Below are 11564 nucleotides of genomic sequence, written 5' to 3' on the forward strand. Positions count from 1 at the left end.
ATAACTTTTTTAGTTATGAACAAAAGTAGTTACTGTTAAAGAAAAAGTTTCACAGAATTTAAAGGCCTTTTCGACAGACTAAAAAAAATTGGAATTTAGGTATGATGTGAAACGAGATACCGACAGTCACTACTAGAATTTGAACTCGGAGTAAAAAATGATTAAGGTAAGAATTGTGGCTTCCAAGCCATGAACAACGGTGTACGGCTCATTAAAATCGGACTTAAAATGGCGACGTAGTGTCAAAAAAAGTAAATAGCCCATCGGGGGGGGGCGTGGCAAAAAAAAAAAAATTTTTTTTGCGATCGCCTTCAAAATATCTTTAATCCTAGGGGTGGACTGGAAAAACTTTTTTTGTCGATCCACCCTAATGTACACCCCGTAAACTCTTGTTGCTAATTCATTTTCCTTATTTAACCAATTACTTTCAAGTGCAGCTGATTTGGCGCTATTTAAACTTGACAGGGTGGTTGTTGTTGTCAATTCTATAGATCCGTTTGCTTATATGCTTTATTGTATAGTTTCAGGCAGGCTCTTCCTAAACTATATACAGTCGTGTCTGGATATAGTGAATTAATTTTTGCATGGCCTGTTCACAGCATCCAGGTTGTTCACCATATTAAGGTTGACTTATTTTGTTCAAAAACTTGTTTTATTTGCTTAAAATTCATGTTTGTGTATGTAAGGGCGACAGATCTTTGGAATAAATGTATACTTAGGAAAATATAAATGGACATATGAATGTTCATTGAAAGAATTCGCGAATAGATGTTTGCTTCATGCATGAGGAAATTAACTTTTGGACCGCTTTTTCACGTATAGTTCTCAATACTATTATTCCAGCATAGTCAGTTTTTAATTGTTTCAGTGGCTTTTATAGGATTTCCGATCTATCCTTCGCCTTGGTCATCATCACCAGCTTCTGCAGTATCCTCGGCATCTTTCTCTGAATCAATCATCGTCTTCATCCTCGCTTTCGATGGGTCTCTGTGGCATTGAAACATTCTAATAAAGGCTTCCAACATTTCGCTGTTACACTTGCCTTCAGCTGATTCCAAGCAAGCATTAAAAATAATACAGCATCTTTAAAAGTTAAAGTTTTTAAAAATTGTGTGATGTCATCTTTTCCTACAGCTAATAACAGCAGATGTTTTTTTTTTTGTAGTACAGCTTAGTTAAGCGAATCAATAATCCAGTAATTGATCCACAGGCTGAATAAAAGGTGTTAAATTTGGAGGCATATAAACCCCGAAGCCATCAGCAGTTTTAAGTTCATCTTCTGGCGGATGGCTAGGGGCGTTATCAAGCAATAGGATAGCTTTGGTTGGTAAACCCTTTTGTAGCTAAGAATTTTGAACCTAATAACAATTAAAAACGAAAAAATACTCGGTAAAACTGTTAGGAATTTTAAATGTATTACTCATGTACGTGAGGGACGAAGCAATGGTGAAACCATTCTATGAAGATGTCTGCAGTTACACCATAAATTTCCGATTTTTTCAACAATTTCAGATTTTCGCTCCAACGAAAGGAATTTCCTCGCAGACATGATAACACTTAAAAATTATTTAAATGCTAAATTTATTAGCACACAAAAACTAAAAAACCATATAAAACAGCGCACATTCTCTCACAAGCGGTTGGAACTCGACAAGAACCAAATAAACATTAGCATCAAATAGTAGCAGTTTTTCTAGTAATAAACATGTACTACGTTTATACGCATGCATAAATCGCTTTCATTCATTTCGCCGCGATTCAAAACATATGTATAAACTGAATTTCAATTCGCTTTGAAAGAGCGAAGTGTTTTGGCTCACACTCCATTTCAAATCGGTAGTTTATTTCTCCAGACAGTTAGAAAGAGTGTATAAACACCGCTCTCACTCAAAGCGAATTGGAGATCAGCTGTTCCGCTCATATTCCAAATAATCGCATCAGTATTTAAAAGCTGATTAATAATAATCGTTCTTTTTCTTTGCCACGATTTTATAATACCGAATAAAACTAGATTTTTATCACTTTCCATTATGTTTACTTATAAAATGTCAAATGAAAACAGCTTATTTTGTTTGCTTTTGAAGACGGTTACTTTGATGCCGATATAAAGCCGTAAGTATAATCACTAGAGCGAAATGTGTACGGTGTCAATGCGCTTTCAATTAAGTCGATTATTCTGTGCATATAAACGTAGTAATAAAGTGGTAAATTTCAGGGAGTAACCGCTTTCATTTCCGGTTAAATTTGGTATTTTTTTGTCAATTTTGTCACTATTTAGAGGCTTTCGATTGTTCAATATTTAGAGTACTCTGTGTAAATATTTCGGTGTTCACTATATCGAGGTGTTCACTATAGCGGGCGTTCGCTACATAGAGACACGACTGTATTTGTCAATGTTATTGTGGCTTATTAACATTTTATTTTAAATATTTTTTATTGAGCTTTGTTGTGGAAAATGTATTAATTTTTTAATGCATAGCATTTTAATATAAATTAAAAAAATGAATGCATTAATTTTTTAAATGTAATGTAAATGGAAATTTCAAGGATTTTTTTTGCATTAACATTAAAATGTTTAAATGAATGCTATTGCAACAATTTATTGCATTAAAATCAAAACAAGCGTTAAAAACCCATTAACTAAAATTTATTTTAAAGCAAAAATTCTTTGCTGACGTTGAGGGTAGAATTTTAATGCCAAAAAAGATAGTGACGGGGGTTAAGGCTGGTTTTCTATATGTCAAATTCAATGGCATTTGGCACATTGCCAAATGGAACTAAAAACGGTTCATTGATTGACTTAGATCAGAGTAGGTCTTCAGTCGTGTACATCTGCTGCTAAATTGGCTATCTGTCCGTATTTGGCCCATAATATATGTAATCTGTATGCATCAACAATCAACATAAAAATCTACGAAAACAACTGAGTTGCATTCACATAGCTTTTATTTTCATAAAAAATCTAACAATGTGCAGAAAATTTCTTCTAAAAATAAAATAATATAAGGAAGCTGAAAATGTATTAGTAATTATTCTAAGTCCTTCCGAAAGAGGTTATTTATATTTCACTAGAAAAAAGATAATGGTTTTTAATAATGCGAACGAGCAAAAGTATTAAAAATTTTAGTGCATTAAAATTTTTCATTAGCATTACATTTTTCAGAATTAATGCATTGAAATTTTTATTTGCATTATTTGCACTAATTTCAAACATTAATGCATAATTCTTTTACATTAAAATTATTGCTTTAAAAACCATTAATGCATTAAAAAATTAATGCATTTTTCAGAACTCTGGTTCAAGCAACGTAACCGGTAACACGATCAATATTAATTGAACTAAACTTTTCATTTTTCTTTATTTTTACAACACTTTTATAAACTTGCAATGTTGTGTGTCCAGACCACCATTTGTACTATAAATATAGCAAAGGTATTTATAACAAACCCTAGATATCAAACCTAGTGTATATATCAACCTCGCTGTAAATATCATATCAAGGACATACAATTAGGGTTCAATCGATACAAGTAAATACTCGATACTTTTCTTTTGATACCAAGTATTTCTTTACTCGATACCTTTTTGTTCGGTATCGAGTAAGTATCGAAAGAGTAATTTCTACTACTTTTATCATTGCAACGGCAACTCAACAAATGACGCCCGTTATTAGAGTTTTCGCGGAAAGTGCGGTCATGTAGTATAGAAAGTAGAAATCGCTTGTCTGGAAAGCATTTAGAAAAGTTTTTGTTTCTTGGCAGTGTGCCCCAAAAGCTATCTTTTTCATAAATATTTTGTGAATAATATACTTATATGAAGTCATATATGTAATTATAACTAATATTGTTCCTCATCAATGTACCAAAAGAAACAATAGAATTTTTTTTCATAAATAGTTTGTAAATTATGCAGTGTGGTGCATACTTATAGAGGTGACATTAAGGATAAGTGTCGGATTTTTATTTTTATTTTCAAATTAATTTTAGTTACTTTTTTATAAAAAATATAGTTCATTCTATGACAAAAACCATGTTTGAAATTTTGTACAAAAATTAAAAGAAAATCAAAGTTTCACCAAAATTAAACACTTTTTATTCAGAATAAAAAGTGTGGAATTTTGATGAAAACGTACTAGCGCAAAAGAGAAGACACAAGTTGTCCCTTCTTATTATTTACGTTCTTTGATGAAACTTTTTTGATTTGCTTTTAATTTTTGTACAAAGTTTTAAACTTGGATTAACAAGGTTCTTGTTATGGAATGAACTATATTATTTATAAAAAAAGTGAATAAAAAAAAGTTGAAAAAATTATAACCATTACTGTTCCTTGGTAATGTGCCACAAATATTAATTAATAATTATTTTATATTCTTACTAAATAACTTAAATATATACGTTTTCTATTCCTTTATTGGCTTTTTATTTGATTTTGACATACAATGTTTTAAACCATGATAAGACGTAATCATACGACCTTTTACAACAATAAAACAATGTAAAAGCAAATTCAAAAAAATACACACACGAGAAAAAGGTAAGCAAAGCAATAGATTAAAGATGAAAAGGAACAACAAAAATTATAGTTTAAAAAAGTAAAACCTCCCTATTACAATTGCCATCCGTCTGTCGTCAGGTATGTAACTTGAGAATAGAAATCGTTGCATCTTTTAGGCGCATCAATATTACATAGTTACATCCCGAGCTAATAAGAGGAAGGTGATAAAAAAGGGAAGTATTACTCGAAAGAGAAGATGAAAACAATTCAAGTAAGTACTCGATACTTTGCCGATACTGAGTAGGTATCGATACTTTCAGTCTTTTGAGTACAAGTACTCATTAGAGTGATACCTTAGTGGTATCGATTGAACCCTACATACAATTAGAGGACTCTAGATTTCGCCCCGCCAGAAAAAGTTAAGTATAAATATATGCACTACGTATGCTACAGCGGCAATGGACGAAACGCAGCGTTACCGTTTTGATCCACTTACTTCAAAAGTGATACTTTATTTATTCGCTCATTTCGCGAGATAATTAAATTTTCCGCGTAGTACAAATTTTGATACATTACAAAGAGAAAATATATACATATGCATCAGTGGTAGCTTTTAAAATTGCGTCGAAAATATTAAAAGTTTCGGGGTCAAATAAGCTTAGAGAAAAATGCTTTAAATGAACTATGTATAATGAGCTGACTGCATTCATTACAACGCTTGTATCAACTTGCAATGTTGTATGTCCAGACCACCATACTATAAATATAGCAAAGGTATTTATGGCAAACCTAGTCTAGATATCAACCTCGTCGTAGGTATCATATCAAAGACATACAATTAGAACAGCTCTAGAGATAGATGTCACCTCGCCAGAAGAAGTTAAAAATATGCACTACATACGCTAAATGTATGTATGTACATATGTATGTTTATACCAAATGTGAGCAAACAACATTGTGCTTGCATAGGGTTGCCAGACGTCCCGGTTTTCCCGGACATGTCCCGGTATTATACTATTTGTCCCGGTGTCCCGGTCCAACCTTAAAATGTCCCGGGTTTCGTTTTAGTATCCCGGTTTTTGATTTGATTGTACAAATTTGAATAAAAGTTCAAAAATCACTACACTAAGAGAAAAAACGCGTTTTAATATTCAGAAAAATGTTATGAATTCACTGAAGGAAATAACGCATTGAAACATTAATATTTTCTATTGGGTTATCGATTAAAAATGTTCGTATTTAAAAATAATACTTTCATAACACGCACGCGTGGTGTTGATTCAAACTCAAAATTTAAATGAATATTTACATGTCTGGCTGTAGCTGAGTGCGCGAAGATGCTTGCCACAATTTGCTAATTTCCAGAGGGTCAGGGTTCAATTCCCATTACAACCAGCATGGAATTTAAATATTTTTTTAACTTAAATATGAAAAAGCAATCGGTAGTTGCAAATCGCTTCATTTTAATATGGGCGTATTTGAATTGAATATTTCTATACTAAGTACTAAAATTTGTATACTTAAATGTATTACGAGTTGGGTTGGTGCTCTTTCATATGCGTATTTTTTAATTTAGCACGCTTTTTTAATTCTAAACTTCTTTCTCTCAGTGCACCGGTTTAGTTTGTGAAATAGTCACATTTCGAGATAGTTGAACTTTGCACAAGCAATAGTTGATGATTAGTATATGTACCCAAATACGTTTAGAATGACGTGCACAGAGTTTTACAATTATATTAAGGAAAAGACAGAAGTTTTGAAACGAAAAATATGACTGATATTTTAAGGTTATCTTGTACTTAGTAAATTTTTTTCTTTCGTGAAAAATGGAGTACTTATAAGTACAGTGCCGTACAAAATTATTGGCTCGGGGGCTCTTTCATCAGATCAAAATTTCTTTTAGAAAAATTTTTAAAATGTAGCTTTTGAGCCGATTAATAAAGTGCAAGTCTGAAGTTGCCAGCAAATTTCGTTGATTTTTAGCATTTATTGGTTTTTGCTGACAGTGTCTCCCATATAAAAAGAATTATCGAACATAGTTTGTATAGCAGAAACTTTCAGTAAAAACAATACCAACAAGTAAGAGCAGCGCCGTCTTCGGCTATGCCGAAGGCTCGATACCTTTCATGAACATGTGAAAACTATACTTAACAGATTACTGCATTTGAAAAAATTTATATATTCACAGCACACATAGATATTTAGAGGATTTACATATATAAAAAATCTTATCTAAACAATGAACGAACTCATTGAGCATTTCAGCTCTGCCGCTCCAAGCAATATATGTATAAATAATGCAAGCGTGCTTCGCGTAACTACAACCATTCGTACATATGTACATATGTTTGTATGGATATATTTATGATGAAGCAAACGGGCTTCGTTGTGTACTGATGGGCATATGTATCTACTTATGGACAGCAATGTTTTCATGTATGTACATATGTTTGAATGCTTGTATATATATTTGTATGTATGTACATATGTTTGTGTATGTACTTATGTTTATACCCTGCAAAAAATGGGACTAATCCGGGATGACCCCGGGAGCAATCGCAAAGGAGCATGCGACTAATACCACTTTTGATCTCTTTATATGGAATGAACTGTTCGCTTTTGTTCGAGCATGTCCTATGAAGAGACTAATTGTTCACCTTTATACCCGAACGGGTATAAAAAGCAACTAGTCACTTTTAAAAAATGAAAATAAAAATTTGCGCTAGCTGAGATTCGAACCGGGGTGCTCAGTTTTGTTAGGCGAATACCCTCTCTGCATGCCAACGCCGCACATGAAATTGCATTGACTAAGTGCGTACATATCATTAAATCGTTAATAGTACCCGTTAGAGATGAGTTGGGGACTAATTGATCTCCAATTATACCCATAAGGGATGAGTCGAGACTAATTGACCTCCATTAGTACCCGTATGAGACTAGTTGGGACTAATTAATGCCCAATTGTACCCGATTGAGAGTAATCTCGGAATTCTCTCTTTAGAGATTAGTCGCACAATTTTTTGCAGGGTATGTACCGAACATTATTACCCGGCGCAAGTATTTAGTACGACTTTCAACTTTCCGAAAGCTACCGCTACATGGTAAGCCGGGGCGTATAAATTTTGAGTAAATTAGAGTCCTTAATATTCGAAATTTTTGAAGTTTCAAGCAGTTCTGAAATTTACCGTTATATGAAAAGCGGCCTCAATTTTACTCCGGTTTCAATGATTTTCAACGTTTTGCTTTTATGTGGCAAGCACAATAACCATACCGGGCTTGGTACAAATTGGTAGAACGGTTACCGAGATACATATATGTGATCATAAGTGGCCGGTGCCACGCCCATTTTCCAAAATTTTATCACAAACGTATTTCCTGGTTAAGAATTGTTGCAAGCATTAACTTTGAATAAATTGGCTTTAATATTTACTGATTTATCGAAGATTTTGTATTTCTCTAAATTACCGTTATATGTACGGTGACCATTCGTTCTGTTTTTTGCAGGACCGTACTGTTTTTCAAAGGTCGGTACTGCGTAGTTTTTCAAACCTGAAAAACCTGAAAATGTACTGATTTTTTCCAGGTGTCCTGCATTCGTCCCGCATTTTCATCGTTATTTTAAAATTATCGGACAATGCATGGATTTTTTCAAAAAAGTGTTTTTTGGTACTTTTCGTAGCTTTTCTTCAATATCTCATGAAAAAATCTCCCAATCAGCGTAAGCGACTAACATATCGAAGGGTATTGATGTGCCACTTACAAAATATATAACTTGTGGCGACTTCAATGAAAACAAGCAAGAGCAGCGCTCTCTTCGGCTATGCCCAAGGCTCCATACCTTTCATGAGCATCTGAAAATTTTACGTTAACAGATTGCTGCATTTGAAAAAAAATTATATATTCACAGCAGACATAGATAGAGGAGATACATATATAAAAAATTCTAGCTAAACAATCAGAGGTATGGAAGATATACCTTATATAGCACCAACCAAAGTCATTTTCACTGCTGTGTAATCGGTATGTAAACCGGTAACACAATTGAATGGGTTTAGCTTCGTACTTAAAGGAGATATATCGCTAAAACTGGTATAGGAACAATCAGTGGTATACTAGATAAGGCTTATACAGCATAGATTTTGACAATTTTCTCAGTAGACTTTGTATTATTATTTATACAATAGCTTACGAAATTATCGGTTTTAGCTGGCCAAAAAAATTAGTTTTACATTAAAAACCCATATCTGAACAATCAGTTATATGGATCTTTGTTAAGTTTACTGTAAACTATCTGTTGATAATGAGTGAAAATAGTGCGAAATATCATGTTTCTAGCTGCATATACTTAGAAGTTATAACAAAGATTCTCATACCTGAACAATCAGTTGTATGGGAGCTATATGTAAAAGTGACCCGATCTTTGTTATTTTCACTGTAAGAATTCTGTTGATAATCGTTCCTAGCTGCATAAATCGAGGAGTCATAACGAAAATTGTCATAACTGAACAATCAGTTGAATGGGAAATAGATGTTATAGAGACCCGATCTTTGTTATTTTCACGGTAAATATTTTGTTAATAATGAGTGAAAACGGTGAGAATTTTCATGTTCCTAGCTGCACAAATGGAGAAGTTATGGCAAAAAATCTCATATCTGAACAATCAGTTTCTTCCGGTTCCGACAAATGATTAATACGTTATAAAAATACACCCACCTACCAAATTTCATCCGGATATCTCGAGAACTGAGAGACTAGATTGCATACAAACAGACGGACAGACAGACAGACAGACAGACGGACAGACGGACATGGCTAAATCGACTCAGCTCGACGTGATGATCATTTAAGTATACATTTTAATGGGTCTATCTCTTCTTATTTTGGTACTTACAAACATCGGACCATAGTTATAATACCATTTCATGCTCATGAAAGGTATTAAAATCAACTAAAATTTAATGGGCTGCCAAACTTCATTTTAAAAATTTTTATAAAAAGTCTGATTAGAATGTTGCAAATTTATTGAATTTTCCCGAGATTAGCACAAAGTTTAACAATTTTATTTTTATGTTTTTTCATATATTTAGTATAAACTGTATTTTTATAAAGAATAAAAAAAGGTTCATGCATTGTGAAAAATTCTCTGTGCTTTAGGTATGATAAGTTGTTTTTGTTTTGTTGGCGTACGTTGTAATGATCTCATGATCTCATGTTTTTATGTTTTTATTTTTGTCTGTCAAAATAAAATTTTACTACATCCTTTCGCACGTCGAAATGAAAGAGAAGGGAGCGAGAGGCCCTCCGTAAAGTGTCCCGGTTTGGCAACAGAGATATCTGGCAGCCCTATGCTTGCATAGTCTTCTGTTCTCTTTCACTGCAAGTTGAATTATTTTAATATCCATTGCAAAATTTTGTACAGACAAGACTAAAAAGTAGAAAATAAATAAAATAGGAAAAAAACTTTTTAATATACAACACTTTTATAAATGGACTAAAAAGTAGAAAATAATATTTCCCAGTCCCACAGAATTTGTTTTGATAACTTTTGATTTTGAAATTTTAGCAAAAGTCATTATAAACAATTAATGACATTGAAAATGAAAAGCGTGGGGCGCATATCACTTGAAGTGATATGAAAAGTAACATATGTATGTATGCGGGCATATGAATAACGAGTTTAACGTGGAATGTATCACATAATTTGATAATCAACGAAAATGATCGACAGTTAATAGTTTTAAATACATGCATTTGTATTCAAGTTTCTCTCACTATATCTAAAGTATTTTTCTTCATGTACATACATATGTATGTATGTATATAAATGTGCAGTACATGAATTTTTGTTTATTGACAATAATGAAAAATAAAGGTAGGAAACCAAATAGCATTTTTTTAAGCTTTTATCAACTTGCAATGTTGTGTGTCCAGACCACCATTTATAGTATAAATATAGCAAATGTATCTATGGCAAACCTAGTCTATATATCAGTGCCCGCCAAACACTTTCCTGGGAAACGAACTATATTCGGCCTTTCACATGTACACAGTCGGCTTCTTACACGTACACAATCCGAACGTCAACAGAAAGAGTAGAAGAGCAACAAATTTTATTTAGTTGATGACGCATTATTGTTGAATAAAGTAGGTACACTGAGCAGTATGAATGAATATTCATTCAAAAATTTTATACCACAATTTTTCGTACATACACCCCTAGAAATAGGTATGTATATGGTACCAAGTTTTCTTCATATTAAAAGAACTTTGTGAATTATGTATTTTTTTTTAATACCAGACTAGTCATCAATTAAAACATACAATATGTTTTGTTATTTATCTTTTGGTTTAATCGTTATTTTAAATTGTTGATAAATGTCAAGTTCTACCTAATTTTAAAATAAATATATATTAGATATATATATTTTTATTTTATTTCTACTTGAAATCAACGAAATTTTCTTTTAATATTCAGAGTGCACGTTATGTTTTTTGCTCAGAAATCCACACTTAAATTATAAAAAAATAATAATAATTTTGTACAATACATACAAAATTTTACCAACTTTTTCCTTTCTTAGGGCCGTTAACTTTCATTATATGTTTCTATGTTGTTTAGATCTAAAAAAAATTACGCACAATGAAAAAACCGGCAAAAAAACATACCTAAGTTTTTATAATAAGTAATACAACACAGAAATTGTTTGCCGTGCATTACCACCAACACATTCTCATTTTTTGTTTCATAACCCTACAAGAATTGTGTGATGGAAACTAACACATTCTCATTTATCTTACTAACACATTTGCAAATTTTGCGTTGGTTAAAAAGAGGCCAATATATAAGGCCATAAGTTGAAGGAAGACGGAAGATCACATGTACACAAATGTTGACATCAGATTTTTCACACTGCCCTTTAGAATTTGATAGAAACTTGTAGGTAGCCAGTGACAGGAATCTCTATCAGTCTTGCCACTCAAATGATTTGTCAAATGATAGTCACTGTTCTTGCAGGGTAACTAATACATTCTCATTTTAAGACTTTTCTCTTTTTGGCGGGCACTGCT

The sequence above is a fragment of the Rhagoletis pomonella genome, unplaced genomic scaffold (assembly GCF_013731165.1).
Source record: "Rhagoletis pomonella isolate Grant_MI unplaced genomic scaffold, Rhpom_1.0 Rhpom_scaffold_01099, whole genome shotgun sequence".
NCBI lineage: Eukaryota > Metazoa > Arthropoda > Insecta > Diptera > Tephritidae > Rhagoletis > Rhagoletis pomonella.